Here is an 18,773-nt window from a genome sequence, read left to right as displayed (position 1 = left end):
GTTGTCGTGGCCGAGTGGTTAAGGCGATAGACTTGAAATCTATTGGGCTCTTGCCGCGCAGGTTCGAATCCTGCCGACAACGATTTCTTTTATTCTAGTTTAAATACAAATTTAATTAACTAATTAAAATCGCAGGCGCAGGTTCGACTCATGCCGACAACGCATTATTTTATGTTTTAATACAACTTTAAATAACTTGATTAAATCACGCTGGCTGCTCCTAGAATTTAACATAAGAGTTGGCGGGGCCGAGTCGTTAAGGCAATCGAATTGATATCTTTTGCGCTTTGCCCGCAAGGTTCGAATCCTGTCGACAACGGATTTTTTTATTTTAGTTTTAATACAATTTTAATTTTTTTAACTAAAATCACGCTAGCTGCCTTAAAGGGAACGAAGAGTTATTCCACATAAAAATAAGTAACATTGTTCGGTGGATATCGTTGGACAGTACCTTCATAAAAAAAATTTACTGGTCGTGCGGTAAATGATTAGGCGCTAATCGGGATCGATACCAGGACCTTCTTTTTATTAGACAGGCGCTTTAACACTATGCCATAATGCCTTCAAAGAGAGTCAATGTATTAGTTATGTCGTTACAAACAAATGTATTTAAAATAAAGTATCTTAATATTTAAATTTTTGTTAAAAACTCCCAAATTGAACGATCTATGCATCATAACGTTAAAACGCACGACGAAAACAAGAAAACTATTTCTACACCGGAAATCAAAGCCGGACTGTCTGGGTGAAAACCAGAAATCCCAAGCTTGACAAGCATAAACTTTACCACCGATGTTTGATATTGTTTCCAAGATAAGTTTTGTTAAAAATGCAGTGTAGTAAATTTATTAATTAATAACTGCCTTTAGTTGTCGGTTGTTTACAAGAATATAAAATTCTGTCTAATTTCTTTCAAAATTAAACGCTAAATTGAGTAATGTCTAAATCCATGTTTATTGAGTAGCTTCTGTTCAGTAGAACGAAATTGCCCTTCGACTTTAAAACAAACATTCGCCTTTATTAAAAAGCTAAAATGAATCGTTAAAATAATGGTTTAATTTGAGAAAAACGAAGTTAGAGGTTTCATGTGAAAAGAGTTTCAAACAAATTTGCAAAGGAAAAATTTTAAATATAAGGAAAACTATTTTTATCTCTGGGTTGGCCTTTCGGTTAATAGTCAAATACGCCAACCATTGCAACACAACAACAACTGATTCGCGACATTTTTATTAAATTTGCAAAACATTATTATGGTAATAAAAATGAAACAAACAAAAAATTCGTCACCGGGTGGGCTTGAACCACCAACCTTTCGGTTAACAGCCGAACGCGCTAACCGATTGCTCCACAGAGACGACTTAATTTGTTACAGTTGGATTGAATCTGAAGATCAAAATTATAATAATAAAAATGTAACAAAATATATTTGACTTTGGGTGAACTTGAATAACCAACCTTTCGGGTAACAGACGAACTCGCAAACTTATTGCGCCATAGAGACGACGTTTTTTGTCACACTTGGAGATCAAAATCATAATAATAAAAATGTAACAAAATAAATTTGACCCTCGGTGGACTTAAACCTTCAAACTTTCTCTTAACAGCTGAACGCCCCAACCTATTGCGCGACAGAGACGATTATTTAGCCCACTTTGTTTAAATTTGCAAAGCAAAATTAATATAATAAAAATGTAATAATATATTTCGTTCATGAATAGGTCCGAACCTTCAACCTTTCAGTTAGGAGCAAAACGCGCCAATCTATTGCGACACAAATACGACTAATTCGCGACACTTCTATTAAATTTGCAAAGCAAAATTATACTAATAAAAATGAGAAAAAACTAGTTTCGTCCTTGGGCGGGCTCAAACCTCTAACCTTTCGGTTCAAGAGCTAAACGCGCCAATGATTGCGACACAAAAACGACTGATTTGCGACATTTTTATCAAATTTGCAAAGCAGAATTGTAAAAAAAGACGATTATACATTTGACCCTGGGTGGACTCGAACCGCAATCTTTTAAATTAAAAAGAAAATAATAATGATAAACATTTATCTAATAATTAAATACGTAAAATTTGATTTAATAATTTAGTTGATAATCTTAATTAATTAATGTTTATGATTATCTTTATTTATTAATAGAGATTAATTTTAAAAATGATCAAATAATTTTAAATCGTATTTTATTTATCAAATAAATCTAGTTGTAAGTATTTTTGCTTGTTGTGATGATTAATTTAAAATTACTTTGACACAATTATTGCGTTCTTAAAAAAAAACAATAATTGTATGGGATATTCCTTTTTTTTAATATAAATATATTAAAACAGTTTTACAAGTCACTGAGGCGTTATAGCTTAGTGGTAAAGCGTCTGTCTCGTAACCAGGAGATCCTGGGTTCAATCTCCAGTAACGCCTAACATTATTTTACTGTAATGAAGTTGGTAGTTAATTTTAAAAATAATTTTTTCTGATTACTTTAAAATAATACAGTAAATTTTAAATACCACGAAGATTTTAAACCTATCATGACGTTTATGTTAAATTAGACTTGTTTATCTTCCGACGGTAATCAATAGCTTAAGCAAATTCTAACTCGCGACTGTAAAAAAAAGTCAACTGCACTTTAATAGTTTTTCATACTTTTTGCTTAATATTCGGTGCAATGTTTTTGTACAAGTGGAAAATTTATAAATTTTGATTGTTCTCTGAAGCCACAAGATTTATCATTTGACATTATTTCATAGGAAGCCTTATTAATGGCGGAAGCGACACTAAATAATGTTATTGTGGAATTAAAAAATAACTGTAGACATAATTGTGGGTTACGTTTGTCAGGATCAGATAACAATGGAAAAGTAAAATCAGAAAAAAACAACAATGACATCACAATCACAGAGAAAGTGCATAATAAACTTCCAAGAAAATATCCCAAAGTGAACAAGTTTGTATCCATCACGGCAAACAAGCAGACTTAATGCGCGAGTAACTACATTGTTGGTTGGTTAACAAACCCGAATTAATATGCCAAATATAAAGATTCAATCAAAACCAGTGGCTATAATAAAAAAGGTTATTCCCTCTTTCTCAACCCTAAAAAAGTATGGTTTGATTAAAAACTCTTTAAATAATGATCCTCATACTATTTCATTTGTAAATATAGAGTCGTTAGAACCTTGTCTTGTTGGGTGTTGCTTGCTGTAAACATTAAACAAAAAGTTTTGTTATACCTTGATCCTTTGCAGGAAACAACAACTGATGTTACCACCTCTCTCAACATGATAAATTATTTGACCCTACAAAAATTAGGGTTCTCAATTGTAGAAGTCATAAGAAATATGTCACATACATTGCAACCAGATAGCACAAGTTGTGGTGTTTTTGTTTGTAAGTACAGCAAGTGGTTAACGTTAAACCAAGATGTTCAACAACACCAGCAATCATCTTTTAACTATTGGCAGGAAATTTACACTGCTATTGTTGGCAACTGCCTTAAAGGCAGATATAGCAAAAATAAATGTAAATAGTGTAACATAGTGATGACAGTAAATGTAACTGGCTTGAGTGTATGAAATGCCAACATTGTGCCTATGACTCGCTTCAGTCGAGTTTTTCTTTTAAGTTCATGTGACTCGTTTTAGTCGAGTTTTTTTCTTTAAGTTAATGTGACTCGCATTAAGTCAAGTTTTTCTTTCAAGTTATTGTGACTTCTTTTTTTTGGCACAAAAGTTTTGTTTAAAATGTTGATATTATTGTCTGTGTTTTATCATGGTTTTGTTGACAGTTATCTGTTTTGATATTTATACCATACATTTTTTTTCACATTTTTGTGTTAAAAGATGTTAAAGAGCAATGAGGCAAAAAGAAAAGGCAAGCACCATTATCTCTGCCGCAAAGGTTAATGAAGTCAATGTTATATAATAATCACGATCATTTTTTTGCTTCAACTTTAAAATCGAATGCAGCTAATTTGAACCTATAATGTAGACATTTTACAGATAACGAAAAAGTGCTAGCCTAGAGCCACACCAAGCAGCTCCATCCTTTCTACGAGATCAGTTAGGATCCAGACTAGCCAACCTCTTCGGCCAGTGTCAAGGGTCTCTTCGTCGTGGCGGATCCAAAATAACATTTACCCGCGATGAAGAGGATCCCCTGACCGGAGAGGCAGCGGCGGGCATTCACCAAAAAAGCGTGCCTTCCACTTGCACCCCAAGGTACATTTAGACACCACTTAAAAAAATTTCGGCCACAATATCAACTAATGGAGCTCAGTATTACACTAAAGTTATACCGCTGCTTACGAATACCGCTCGCTGCCGACTATAATACATCAAAATCAAAACGTTTTTTTAAAAAGACGCTATATAGGGAATTTTTTAAAAATACGCTATATAGGGAATAATTTGATAGACTACGCGGATTTTAAACAAATGCCAGGGGCATTTATATCACTTGACATTTATAAAGCTTTTGATACCATCAGTTGGAAATTTATTTTTAAAACGTTATTAAAACTTGGCTACAGCATCCAGCATTTTTTGAACAACTTTAAGGTTAATAGAGGAGTGAGACAGGGGGACTCTTTTATAATAATATTGCTAAAAAAAAAAACATTGTTAGGTTGTGTGGGTTTGATTCTTATTAATAATTAGGAGATGGCCCAGAAAACTTTTGTTTGGTCAAAGCGAAAATTGTTTCTGAGGATTGTTTTTCTGCTTTAAGTTAAGTTAACGTTAAGTTAAATTTAACAATCTCGTTAATGCGTCGAAATTTAGCGAGCTATCTCGCTCATTAACTAAATCGGTATTACGAAACCACCTAGTTCGTTAAAAATGAGAAAGTGCAAAAAAAGGGATTTTACGTTACGCAAAGTGACGTTTCTTACGTTTTTACACAATATTACGGGCTACATCAAAGCGGCAATATGTTACATCATATCCACGGGTGTGCGTTTATACTGTCGTTTTCATAATGACAGTCAAAACTTGTACGATTATTATTTTTTATGGTAAAAATTATGTTTAAAAACGCATTACTTTACAAAACAAGTATATTATACACTCATATTTATTCAAACAAATAGAACATTTTGTCTCTTAACAACTGTTAAAAAAAAAAAAAAAAGCAACGCTGAACGAAAGAAAGCAACGCTAAAAAATTAAACCCTTTGTTAATATCATAGTCCACACATACATATGCACTTTGTTAATATAAACCATTTAAAAAAATACTTTACATTAGGTTTATCAAAAGATAAATTAAATCGCGTATGGCCGATAGTTTAGTTAATAAATTTAAATACCAATATTTATAGATATTTTGAAGCATTAATTTAACAATTTTAAAATTTATTTTTATAAATAACATATCAGCATTTATGTACCGCAAAAATATTTTCAATGTTTAACATAGCAATAATCAAGGCAAAATACTCCTCGCTAAGTTAACGGACGGTAAATTTTACTCGCTAAATTTTGTGCTTTCTCGTTCGTTAAAACTGACATTTTTTGTTTCGTAATACCGATTTTCTCGCTAAGTGACGTTCTCGCTCGCTAATGACCTATAACTAACGAGTTCGTTAACTGATCATAAGCCACTGGAATCAATTTTAAAGAAACCCTTAAATAACGCTCCACCAAGACTACGATTATTGCTACGTCTTTAACCATATGACATTAAAATTAAATATGTTCGGGGTAAATTTATGTATGTCGCAGATACATTGTTAATAGCACATGTCGAAGGAAAATCTGATATTGAACTTGAAGAAAACATAGTTCGAGTAATACACTCTCTTATTTCAAACTTCCTGTTACTGCTGCAATATATAAAACAATTAAAATGGCAACAAAACAAGATGAAGTACTACAGAAAATTGTAAAATACTGTGATGAAGAATGGCCCCGACCTTGATAAAAATCAAAAGGTACAAAAGCATTACTATGATAGAAGTAAGAAGACTCCGTCTCATCTAAAAAAGGGATGTGGTACGGTACAGAAAAAGTAAACATTGGGAGAAAGCAGTAATCACGTTCAAACGCTCAGAACCGCGTCCGTACAATATTAGAAATGAACATGGTCAATTGAGGCGAAATCGGTATCATTTATACGAAACACAACCTGAATTTTACAATTATGATTATCCCCCTATTGTTACATATTCAAATAGTGGTAATAGTATTATTTATTAACAACTACACAGAGCAATAGTAATGTTAATACACAAGCTTATAACCCATATATTTCTCGTTCTGGAAGAACAATAAGGAAACCAATATGATACCGTGATTAATGTATTAACTTGTGTAGTATTAAATTCCTAAACCAAGTGTTAATTAAATTGCTTGTTACATATCGTGTTTTCATACCTAAGGCATGCCCCTGATTTAATTCATACGTGTAATCTTTACTTCAGAAGAAAAGGGTCGTAATGATTATAAATAGTGCCTCTTGTGTTAACATGTGTATACCCAGAATGCATCTGATAATAGTGTGAGATATATGTATATTACGATATAATAAACGTCTAATTATCAAAACATTGTTATATCTGTGTACATCAAAGTTATTGACAAACAAAAGTCAAAACATTACAGAGATGGCAAAACAGAATTTAAAAAAAAAATGCCAACAACAACAACAAGAGTAACAAAAACACATATAGAGGTAGTGTCCGAAAGGGAAATGGGGCGAAACGGGGAAGGCGCGCCAAAAAAGTGGATGCCCGCAGCATTATCTCTGCCGCAAAGTACAATTTAGTAAATATTATATAATTAACTATGACTAAAGATAATCACGATCATTTTTTTGCTTAACTGTTAAAATCTTATGCAAGTACTTTGAACTTCTAATGTAGATATTTTACAGAGAACAAAAAAGTGCTAGCCTGGAGCCAAACAGCTCCATCCTCTCCATTAGATCAGAGAGGTTCCAGGCTAGCCAACCTCTTCGGTCGGTATCAAGGGTCTCCCTTCGTTGCGGCGGAACCATAACATCTTCCCGCGACGGAGAGAAGTCCCTGGCCGGAGAGGCAGCGGCGGGCATTCACCAGGAAAGCGTGCCTTCTACTTCTACCCCAAGGCCCATTCGGACACCACCTAACAAAAACAATAAAATTATTTCGGCCCCAAATATTTTTTTTAATCTGTGTACGCTTTTGCATTCGTGAAATAGTAATGATAAAACTGAACAAGAAATTAGGTATTAAGTCAAACTTTCTATGTCAAGAATAAATAAAAAATATTTGTGCTCACTCAACCAGGTGGTTTCCTTTTTCTTTTTTTATGTTACGTTAAATGCTGCTCTTTTGTATTCATTGTTTCGAGCAGCTCGCTTTGGTGACTCGCCCGACTTGATCTTTAAACAAAGTATCTATTTAGTTGTTTTTGGAACATTTTTTTGGTATTTTATCATAAGAAGAAAAGGTTTTAAAAATGTCGCTTGGCCAGAAACCGTAATTATGTGTGAGTGCACATCTACAAATAACTTAGAACAACTGTTAAGGAAAAAAACTTCCGATTGCGACAGAAATTGATTTTAACAACTTTTAATTGTCGAAGAAAATAGCACAAAGAATATAGAACATGTGACCTTTAATGCCTCTTTAAATGGTAAGAATGTTAAAAAGTTTTGTTGCAGCATTGAAATAGTCCAGGCGCCATGGATTTTATTTAGGATTAGGGTCGTGGTGACTGAAGTATGGGTGATGGGTGTATTTATATTTCGATAATGCGTCCAATTCCAATTAAAAATAGCCTATTTACTGTTTTAGATAGAGCTCAATTTAAAGCAAGATATCGATTTTCGAAAGTAAAAGTACATAATCTTTTCAGAGCATATGCAGTTCCCCCTATTACACAACTTTTATTAACCCTTTGCTTTTATGCAACCAGGCATTTTCAAAGAAGTGATGGGGATATTCTTAAATACCACCAGTCCACTGCCTGCAGAATAATTTACAGAATAAGCAAAATCATAGCTGGAAAACATAAATATTTTATAAAGTTTCCTTCAAACTTAACTGAAGTTAAACAAAATTTTCACTCAATTGCTGGTATTGTTGGTGCAATTGACTGCACACACATTCCCATAGTTTCACCTGGTGGGGACCAAGCTAAACTTTCTTGAAATAGAAAAGGTTATTTTTCTGTTAATGTCCAGTGTGTGTGTGTGTGATACTGAACTATTAATAACTAACTAACATTGTAGAAAATTGGCCTGGATCAGCAGACTTTCTGTAATGTTCGACACCAATATGATGGAAGGAATTTCACTTGGTAATGGGGGATATCCATGCCGAAAATATCTTTTAACTTTACTTGCTAACTCAATCACAGCAGCAGAGCAAAAATACAACCGCTCTCACATCAAAACTCGAAGCTCAATAGAGCGATGTTTTGTTGTGATGAAACAAAGATTTCGCTGCCTCCGAATCCCGTTTCAAACTAAAATGCAAAATTTTCTTGTCTATGCTGTTGCTTCCATCCATAATTTTGCAATCAAACATAACGACATCATATTACCTTCTGTTCCTTATTTCAAAGGACCTTCTATTGAATCTATTTGAGTTGCTCGTGGTGGCAGTTATTTTCGACAACACATTATATCACAATTTTTTACTTCAAGAACTTTTTTTGTGTTTTCTTTTTTACATATATTTGTGTATATATAACAAGTAATTTTGTTAAAGTTTAGTTTTTAAATTTTTTTAAAAATATTATAACTGTATTTATAATTTTTAATAAAACTGTATGTACTGTGTATGTTTATTTTTTCTTTGTAGTAATTTGTTATAATTAGAATTTTATCTTTACAATACATACTAATAATTTATTGTAGTGTTTTATTTATATACTTATGTATTGTTTTCATCTTTAAATAAAAATAAAACATGTTTAAATTTGTGGTAAAAATATATTAAGAAAAAACATGAAATAATAATTAAAAGGTGAAAAAAAAGATCAAAATTAAAATAATATTTACTTATTTAACAATTTTGTCTTTATAGTGTAGTTTTTTATTTGATGTTTAACTTTCTTCCATTGATGTTCCTTTTTCTTCCACTTTTGTTTTCTTTCTTTCCACCCTTGTTCTCTTTCTTTCCATTTTTGTTGTTTTTTTTTCTCAATTTATCATTTTCTTTTGAAGAAGAGAAAGGCGTAATTCTTCAGTTTTCGTTGTACCTATTGCAATTTTTTTAACATTGAAAAAACATTCATCAAAAAATAGATATATTTTATGAAAAAAAATAACCTTGAGCAAATAAACGCCATCCAAAACAGGGAAAGTTTCGACCAAAACGTCGTCGGACAAATTTCCCTATGGAACCATTTGAAAAGCACAGCTTAGGGTCGGTTCAATTCGGCGTCCTCTTATACATTTATAAAATGAACTATTATAATTATATCGGTATTAAGTTTTTCCAGGTTTGCTGTTTTCAAATTTTCTTTCGCCATATCTTGAAAATTTGAAAAATCGCCATGCCTAAGTTAGTTAACAGCATAAGATTTTTTACGCCGTGTTTGTCTAAATATTTTACACCAATCTGACATTGTAAACAAATCTTGGCCCTCAGTGAGGATATCCTGGTAAGGTCCACCATCCTAACTTTTTTGTCATTTTATGCCGCTTCTACGGTGGTGGCATTATAAAAATATATTTGTTACTCACAAATGACATTGTGTAAAAGGGCTACTAGGATTAAGTGGTGAGCCGGCCACCTTCTGTTTTTCTTTTTTATTCTGTATTAGATGATTTGGGTTTCTTTTTATATTCTTGTATAAATTTTGTAAATTTTTTGGTGTTTTACTGCATTGTATATTGATTAAATTAAATTATTTTGGTAAATCAACCCAAGCAATTTTTTAAAGTTGTGGTAAAAGAATTTGTAATTTTGAAGTTAAAATTAAAATTTTGACTTGTTTTTAAAAGACAATTGAATTCTTGATCTTGTGTTTATGTGTTAATAATAATAATAAACGTGGTAATAAAAGTAGCTACTAGTACCAGAAGCCTTGTCTTGTTGTTATTCCGCAAAATTTTAAATCATATATGGCAGGATAACGTGTTATTCAAATTCCATTAATTATACATCGTTTTAGTTCACTATTTCAGCCCAAAATCAACTAGGTCTGCAAGTTTTTAATTTTAGGCTAATTTGGGTATCTTAATATAATGACAAGGTTGAAAATCCAAGTTTAATCATTGAAGGAAGTACTAACTATGCCCCATCGATATCAGCTAATTTTAGTTGGAAACGTTTTGTTTTGGGTACCCCAGTGGCCAGCATGTGTGTGATTGTCCAAAGCCAAACAGGTTTTCTTGTCGTTCGTCGCGAACCAGCATCAAGCCTGGTTTGAGACTAGGAAAGCCTTGGCATTGGAATTGATGGAGATGCTAAGCGCTTTCCTACACCTCCAACGAAAGAAGGGACTTTCGCCGAATTTGACATTGCCTTGGCAAGGCCCATATATGGTAACAAATCGGATAAACGATGTGGTTTACCGCATAAGACAATCCCCCAAACACAAGCCAAAGGTTGTAAACCGAAAACTACCGAGTAACTGGTACCAAAATAACGGAAAACAAACACAAAACAGTCATTTTCAAGTAATACATACTGACCATAATAATGTAAACTTACAACCATCCCGCCGAGGTCGTATTATAAATAAACCCCGTAGATATCGCTGATTGTGGTCATATACTCTGTATTTATTTGTTAAAATTTTAGTTAGTGTTATTTCTTGTTTACAATGTATGTGTTCTTTTCTTATTTTGTGCCTTTCTAAAATATTGGGAGGGGATGAATGTAACGTGAGTGGTTGTTTGCTTTGTTGCCTATTTACAATGTTTTGTGAAGTAATCGTTCCGGTTTAACACCTTTTTTGTCTACGTGCAAAATGTAAGTGCAAATGTTCGTTTTAAAAAATAGTTAGGCAATTCCGTTCTGCTGAACGGACGCCACTTAATAAACATGGATTTAGACATTACTTAAATTCAGAGTTTATTTCCGTAAGAATTAGCCAGAATTTTATATTCTTGTATCAACTAACCACTAAAGAATGTTTTTAATAATTAAAATGAATAATTCGCTACACGCTACAATGGCCTTATAATTTTTGGGAAAGATGGTGACAACCTTCTCGTAGTCTTTCCTGTGAAGTGTAGTGAACTAAATAATACACAAACCAATGTCACCCGAAAAATTATTTTGTAATATACATTAAAAAAATGACAAAATCAATTCTGTGGCATGTTTTAAATCATGAAATTAATTTTGTTCCGTTTCCCGCCGCATTAATGTATTTTTTGTGCATTTAAGTTTATGTTTAATTCAGGCGTAGTTTCGTAAATACCTTTGTAGTTTTTGTTTTTTTATTGATAACGGCAAGTTTTGTTAAAACATTGTTGTTATAAAATAAATGAAAAAAATTAAACCTTTGATTATTACAAAGTAATTAAATTTGGTTAATGCCTAAAAATTGTTTTTTTGTTTCTATTAATTCCTAACTTTCAAAAATTAAAGTGATATTTTTTTTCATAACTGATAACTTTTAATTTATTAAAATGCTGCCATTCTCTATTTGCCCATATAAAACATAATCTTAAAATGAAGGTACGATGCCTTTTAAACCCCTAGGTTTTATAAACCACTCAGTTTTAAACAAAAATTATTTTATTTTGGATGGAGGCTTGGGGTAGCTGAAGTCCTTCACAGAAAGAACGGCTCGGCAGTTCGGAGGGCCAATGGTGGGAGAGGGGTACACGTTTTTACCCACATAGTCCATTTCTGTTCCCCCACCTTTTTCGGTCTTCACTTGCATATCTACAAAAGAAGTTTTAATGTTTTTTAAACCATTCTAAATCGGTAAAATAAAAATTAAGTAGTTACTTTGATGTTGAACAACCAGCAGGTTTTACTGCCAATCCCCTCTTCTGCTGTCTCCTCCAGCGAGCCCCCTTGCCTCCATGTGTATTTGTTTTTCTTTAAAAAAATATATACAACAGAATTACAATAATTTAAAAGGTCTACCAAACATTTAAAAAACAGTGTTACTTTAAACAGCATCATTTATTTTAGATTTAGTAAAATGTTCAAAAAAATTTTAAAAACAATATTAAAAAATAACTTACTCGCCAAGTCTATCGTTGATGTTGTGTACAGATTTTCTAAAAAAAATATATACTTTATTAGAATTTTGTACTAACGTAATTACAATAAATTAAAAGGTCTACCAAACATTTAAAAAACAGTGTTACTTTTAAGAGCATCATTTATTTTAGATTGAGTAAAATGCTTAAAAAAATTTAAAAAACAATGTAAAAAAATAACTTATTCGCCAAGTCTATTTTTCATACTGTTAGTAGATTTTCTAAAAAAATATAAACTTTTCATAATTTAATACAAACGTAAAATTTTATAACTGAATAATACTTTGGATTTACGCGGTAAAAACCCCCATTGTTATTTAAAAGCATATATTGTTATTTTGGGCCTATGTAAAAGGTGGAGTGCTTGTGCGGAGTATTTTTTGCCTATGTAAAAGGTGGAGTGCATGTGCAGAATGTTTTATTTTTTAATGACGTCACGATCTGCGTGGGGGACGTCATTAAAATATTATTTCATTGTGTTTATAGCATAAAATAAATATTAAAACAACCGTGATATTCAAAATGTAAAAAAACATTCGAAGCAGTTTATGACTTATTATAAAAGATTTGAGCGGAAATGACGTCATAACCCCTCTGTGCCACATTTTTATTGCCCCAAATCGAATTTTGCTAACTAAAAGTTGGCACAAAGGGGATAAAGGGGTCAACGGGAGCAATATTTGACGAAAATACGTATTTGGATTATCAGTTTTTAAGCGGAAATGAATCTCGTGCTGGAGAATTTTCTGGCGTTGGTGTAAAAAATCGCCGTTTTATTTCTTCAATTAACGTTAATAAAACTACCTACTCCGTACATAGGGTCATCAAGGTTTGCAATAGAATCAGTACAGGCCGCTAATTTAACGTTAATTAATTTGATAAAAGGTATTATATGTGCGATAGTCGCCTTGTCAAAACACATTTCTTTAGTGGCAAGGTCAAATATTTTTAAAATGCGAATTAGACTGCTAACGATTTTCCACGAGTTAAAACTTAAGGTCTCACACACTCCTTCTAAACTAAGGGCATTTATAGCCTCTTTTTGCTTAAAAATGCGCTCCAACATCATATACGTGGAATTCAAGCGAGTTACAACATCCATTGAAAGTCGATGTACAGGTAAACCGTGCTTTTTTTGGTAAGTTCTCAATAGGTCTGAATGACGACGTGAACGGTGAAAGTGACCAGTAATTTATCTAGCCTGCGAAACACAATCACTAACGACACGTTGTCCATCCTTCAAAGCTCTTCGCAGTACTAAGTTAATAGTGTGCGCAAGACACCTAATATTTGTTATACCCCCTTCGCGCAATGCCTTAGTAATATTTGCAGCATTGTCAGAAACCACAAAGCACAATTCAATATTTCATATACGCTCCTGTCGCTGAATTTCTTCCAAAATAGCTTCGGCTGTGTGCGATCCTCCGAATTCGACACAAGCGATTATAGGTCGATAAGAAACGAGGCTTCCACCCTCCCAAGTGATGACATTTAAAGTAATACTCATAAATGCAATACCGTTGATACTGGTCCATATGTCTGTAGTGCCTGAAGTAGAGCCAGTTGCTACCGCATTGCTAATTAATTTTGTAACCTCTTCCTTTACCTTTGTATGCAAACGAGGCACCTCCACCATTGTCATTGATTTTCTTGTTGGCATAGTGTACCTGGGTGCAATTTCGGATATCACATCTCGAAATCCTTGATTTTCGACTAATAAAATTGGTACAAAGTCAATTGCGATCATCCTTGCAATTTTTTCGGTAAGATTACGTGAAAATGGATTGGAAGGCTCGTAGCATTTCTTTATGGCCAAAGTTGCTTCAATATTATGCTGAAATTTAATATGTCTAAGCATAGTCGTGGTTGTATAGCAGGTGTTGTTTTTACCCCAGCTAATTTTTAACATGCAGATATTGCATTTTGCTTTGTGCTCGTCCCCGTCTTCTTCACATACTGTAAAATAATTCCACACTATTGATGATTTAAACTTGCTGGAAAACATTTTAACTTTCTACTTGTACTCTGAATATCAGTGGATACAAAAAACAGAATTGCGCCAAAAATGTGATTTATGTTGAAATAACTGGTTTGTTACGTCATATTTGGCGTGATATGTTAAAACAATATGCAAAGATATTTTAGTATCTCTATGGGTAAAACAACGAGGTCCCCTGCTTTTTACAGAAGCTGACAAGCTAAATAAATGCACAATAAAAAAGGGATTGTCTTTTTTAATCTAGGAGTAAGCTAGAATATAGGTACTACCCCTGACAAATTGGTTAATAACTCGAGTTTTATTTAACCAAATTAAACGATTTAAAATTTGCACGAAAGAAGAAGACTTCACCCACACCAACCACCTATCAAATTAACTCTATCGCCAGACGAAAAAGCATTCTCAAATACAATAAAACGTTCAATGGAACCAGACAGTACTGAAGACAAGCCTCATCACATGTGTTGGCAGTCTCATCACATGTGTTAGCCAGGCAACAATATACAATAATGTAACAGTGTTCGGAAGACGAAAAGGCATCATGGTGTTCGAGGGGAATAGAACCGGCAGCGATGCAGAAACAATAAGACCCCCTTGGACACCATGGTGGAGTCATGGAGTAACGGATAATGGGCAAATAATACCAGAGTCAACCAAGAACTGTATAGTAAACAGCGCCATCCAAACTAGGCAGATGGAACTAGGAGAAAAACAACAGCAGTAGTCATACTGGAAACCGTTGGAGATTCTACACGCCAGGAGGGCAAATCCGGCATGCAATATCAGGAACAACAAGCTCCGTAAAGGCAGACTTATCCGGATCAAGAACTGGCACCTAACATTATGGCCAATAACAGCCATGAACAGGATCACAGCCGATGGAGTAATAAAGCCAAGAGTATACATAGACGTGGCATGGGACACAGATTCAATATTATACAAGAGATCCTTTGACATTGGCCATGAAACAAATACAACGCACTGGGTCACACCATGTGACGAGGAGCCACTAATTACAAACAACAGTATGAGCTCGGAGATGACTTTAATGACATCAAAATCAAAATGATACAAAAAGACACCCATACTACCGGTCTAAATGCAGCAGGAACAGGATATTCCACTAACACAACAATACAACCACTAGATATATCACCATGGTGGGACATAAACGAATCAACAGAACCAATCAGTAAAGGGATGATAACCCAAATGCACGTCTACACTGATACGATCAAAAAAGACTTGATGCATGCCAAATACACAGGCGTCGGAAGCAAAGCCGACAATATAATGAGCATACCATATATCACCACAGTAGAATTGGAATTTGCTCGACATCGATAAATTTTGACCGGCTTGGCGCGTATTTTATTTCGTATTTATTTTGTGGCGCCAAGTCGTTTCAGTTCGTTATTGTTTTATAATAAACCAATCACAAAAAAAGAAAAAGGCGCGTGTTTATTAACCAACGAGATTAAATTCTAAATTAGTTCGTTGAGAAAAAGGGAGATGGCATCACACAATATAAAGGTATCACTTATCGATAAAATCATCACTAACTTTTGGAAGAGAACAGCAGATACAACAGCAGTAAAAGATGAATGGAAGAAAACAATCACTCGAAGAGAACTTATCAGTCTATGGGGCGAATGTGGAAGCCGACAGCTCCTTCCGAGCCCGCAAGTGGTGTTTCACCACAACCAATGGCTCGGAAGGAGTCTATCAGACACCGACAGCAACCATCGTGGTCGGGCCACAGGAAGGAGGGATAGCCGATGTGGGCAGTCACCACCATGGACTGCTATGGCGGAAGAAAGCCGAGGGGCTCTTCACCTTCCCCGAAACCATCGTCAAGAGGGCATACGGTATAATGACCTGGGGGAAGGAGAAGTCCAAAATGGGCAGAGCCTTTTCGAACATGTCAAGCCAGAGTACACCTTGGACACCAGAGACAGGAGCGGCCATGGTCAATCAAATCATTGGCAATGCAAAAAACATCCGAAGCAATGGCTACCGGCTTTCAAATTTCGATTTGAAGGTCGGACTCGTTGGGGCAGTGCTTGAGATACGCGACCCCAACAAGGACGGCATAAGGCTCTCGCAACATTTTATGTTGCACGGAGCAGCCGGTAAGGGTAAGACAATGCTTGGAGCATTGCTTTACCCTACAGAATATGCCTCGACCCTCACGAATGATAGCGCCGCCGTTGGTCAAATGAGCTTAAGGCTTAAACATAAAATGATGAAGATCGACGACGCCGGTGCTTCATTCTTTAATAATGATCAATTGACCTCGGCAGTCAAATTCATGTTCCATAACAACTGGAGCGCCAAAGTCCATGGGGACAGACAGGATAATGCTGCTACATGCGCATTTATCACAACAAATGTTAAAGAACCGATCAAAAGGCTGGCCGGAATGGGCGACTTGAACATCAAGCGCTGGTTTACCGAAGCCGAGTGGGACGCAGAGGCCACGTTAGAAATCCCCGTCAAAAAACTTAAATTATCTACACATATCTCTGATGAGATAGTTTGCAAATTGACAAGAGGAAGTAGAGGAGACACTTAACAAAGAGGAGCCAATGGCATCGTGTCTAACAGAAGTAGCCGAATACATTATGGCCTTCAACAAGGGTATAAAAAAGGAAGAAATCATAAGTGATACCGAGGAAGAAGAAGAACCTCGTTTACCCAAACGCAAAAGACCAGAGTTTGAAGACGAGGACAGTGAAGAAGAGCTTATCAAGTTCATTACGAAAAAAAACAAAAAGGAGCCTGACACGCCTTCCGTTAAACAAAAAAGTGAAGAGCCAGTCAAGCCAGGCGAAAAATGCGTATGCTTTAAAAGTTAAAATTGAGGAAAAAGTCGCCCAAAAAATTTCTAAAGTTGGTGTTGGATTTAAATTGATCTACTTAACAACTTTTAAAAATTATATCTTTCTAACCAAACCCAAATAGATGTTATAGACCCTTTAACTATTCCCGCGTAAAAGGTTTAACAATTGCAAGTCACAACCGTAGTAAAAAAAATATGCGTAGTAAAATTTAATTTTAAAACTGTAATTTGCAAAATATATTTGTTAGAATAAATCTCCAAGCAAGTTTTAGTTTTAAGCTAACAAGTTTGGATTATCTCGACTATTTTTAGTATTTTAATCAATTGGGGTCTTGCGTATAGATATACTCATCTATATTTCGTGCTCTATTAGGGCTTAATAATTGTCGAAGCAGTAGTGGAGTTTATAAAATTCTACATTATTTATTTTATTAACATTAGGCAAACGGTTAATTTAAAAATGAAATAATTTATTTTTATGCAGTAAGCTTCTTCATTTCCATTAGCCTAGCCCACAAAATATTATCTCATATGAATACCTATTTTTAAGCGTAAATTTTTGTGGTAAGTCTTGTTTGTTGGTAACTATAAAAACAGAAAAGTGTAGGAGTAGTTGTTTGGGTTAATAGTTTATTGAGATATATTCCGGTTGGAATTATATCTTTGGTAAAAATCCGACTATTTTGTATTGTTTAACCTTCTAAGTTAATAAAAGGTTTGACTCCGTTTGCTGTTAAGCAACTTAGTAAAATTGTCTGACTAAGTGCATTAATAAGCAACACACCTGAATAACCTTGTACGTCGTATATTTCACAGGCAAGAAATACTTCTCATTAACTCTGGTAATACGTTGGCGAGTCAATACGCAAAAACACAATAGAATAAAGACTAATTATAAATTGTTACAGATGAAATAAGTCATCATAGCATACGCTCTGCTCTACACCTACTACCACTACACCACCGTTAGAGGTCTCTCGACATACATATATTATACATTAATAAGAAATGCTTTAAAAAAGGGGAATAAATTTAGAGAAACGGCTACGTCATATAATTAAAACAAACTAAAGTTAATTTGGGCCGCCAGGTCAAGAAAGTGTTTGCGTGCAACAGGAAACCGATGCAGGTAGATAACGACCTCTTGGTATGTCTGGCTAACACGACTTAAAGTTCTGGGCAGCAAAATAAGCCTTTCGGGCTATTAATCAAAGTTTATGACGTAGTGTGCCTTTTTCCATATAACACGTGATTTCATGCTAGGATAATATCAGAATTATCCTACAAAAGGGCAATTAGTCTGGTGTAGTGACGCAGTTTCTGTATGTCATAGCTCTCTCTGCGTGTTTAAACATAGTTAATTCCTGTGGAGTATGTAAGGTTTCTTATTAAATTACAAAACAAAAATAAGACTTAGACCTTCATGTTAATCAATTTTGGTTGTAAAATGTTATTTGTTTTTCATTTTACTTCAATCTCTTTTATACAAAAGGTGGCCCTAAAAAGGGCCGTTTTAAAGTGGGGGGGGGGGGGCGAACTCCTGGAAATGGCGCTCTTTGATATTGATGGCGCCACAACCATTCGTCCAAAATACCCCGGCAAGTTTTCTCTTGGGATTCCCTTTATCCGCTTAAACTTGCGCTTCATCTCACCCCACATTGATTCGATGTCGTTGGTGTTACACCTCCCGGTGTAACAAATTGTTCGGTAAATAAAACCCAAATCTGGTGATGTTGAAATATTTTTAAAGCAGATAGCTACTAGTAAAAATT

The 18,773-nt window shown here is 34.3% G+C and overlaps 2 non-coding genes across 2 annotated transcripts; both read left to right on the top strand.

Annotated features, from left to right (window-relative positions):
- Positions 1–82, top strand: Trnas-uga (transfer RNA serine (anticodon UGA)). The gene has a single exon. It is a non-coding gene; the product is annotated as a tRNA-Ser (tRNA).
- Positions 83–2,350: 2,268 nt separating this feature from the next.
- Positions 2,351–2,422, top strand: Trnat-cgu (transfer RNA threonine (anticodon CGU)). The gene has a single exon. It is a non-coding gene; the product is annotated as a tRNA-Thr (tRNA).
- Positions 2,423–18,773: the final 16,351 nt, after the last annotated feature.

Source organism: Corella eumyota, chromosome 6 (genome assembly GCF_963082875.1).
Source record: "Corella eumyota chromosome 6, kaCorEumy4.1, whole genome shotgun sequence".
NCBI classification, from domain to species: domain Eukaryota; kingdom Metazoa; phylum Chordata; class Ascidiacea; order Phlebobranchia; family Corellidae; genus Corella; species Corella eumyota.
The sequence above is the reverse complement of the archived record's forward strand: the minus strand, read 5'-3'. Positions and strand labels throughout refer to the sequence as shown.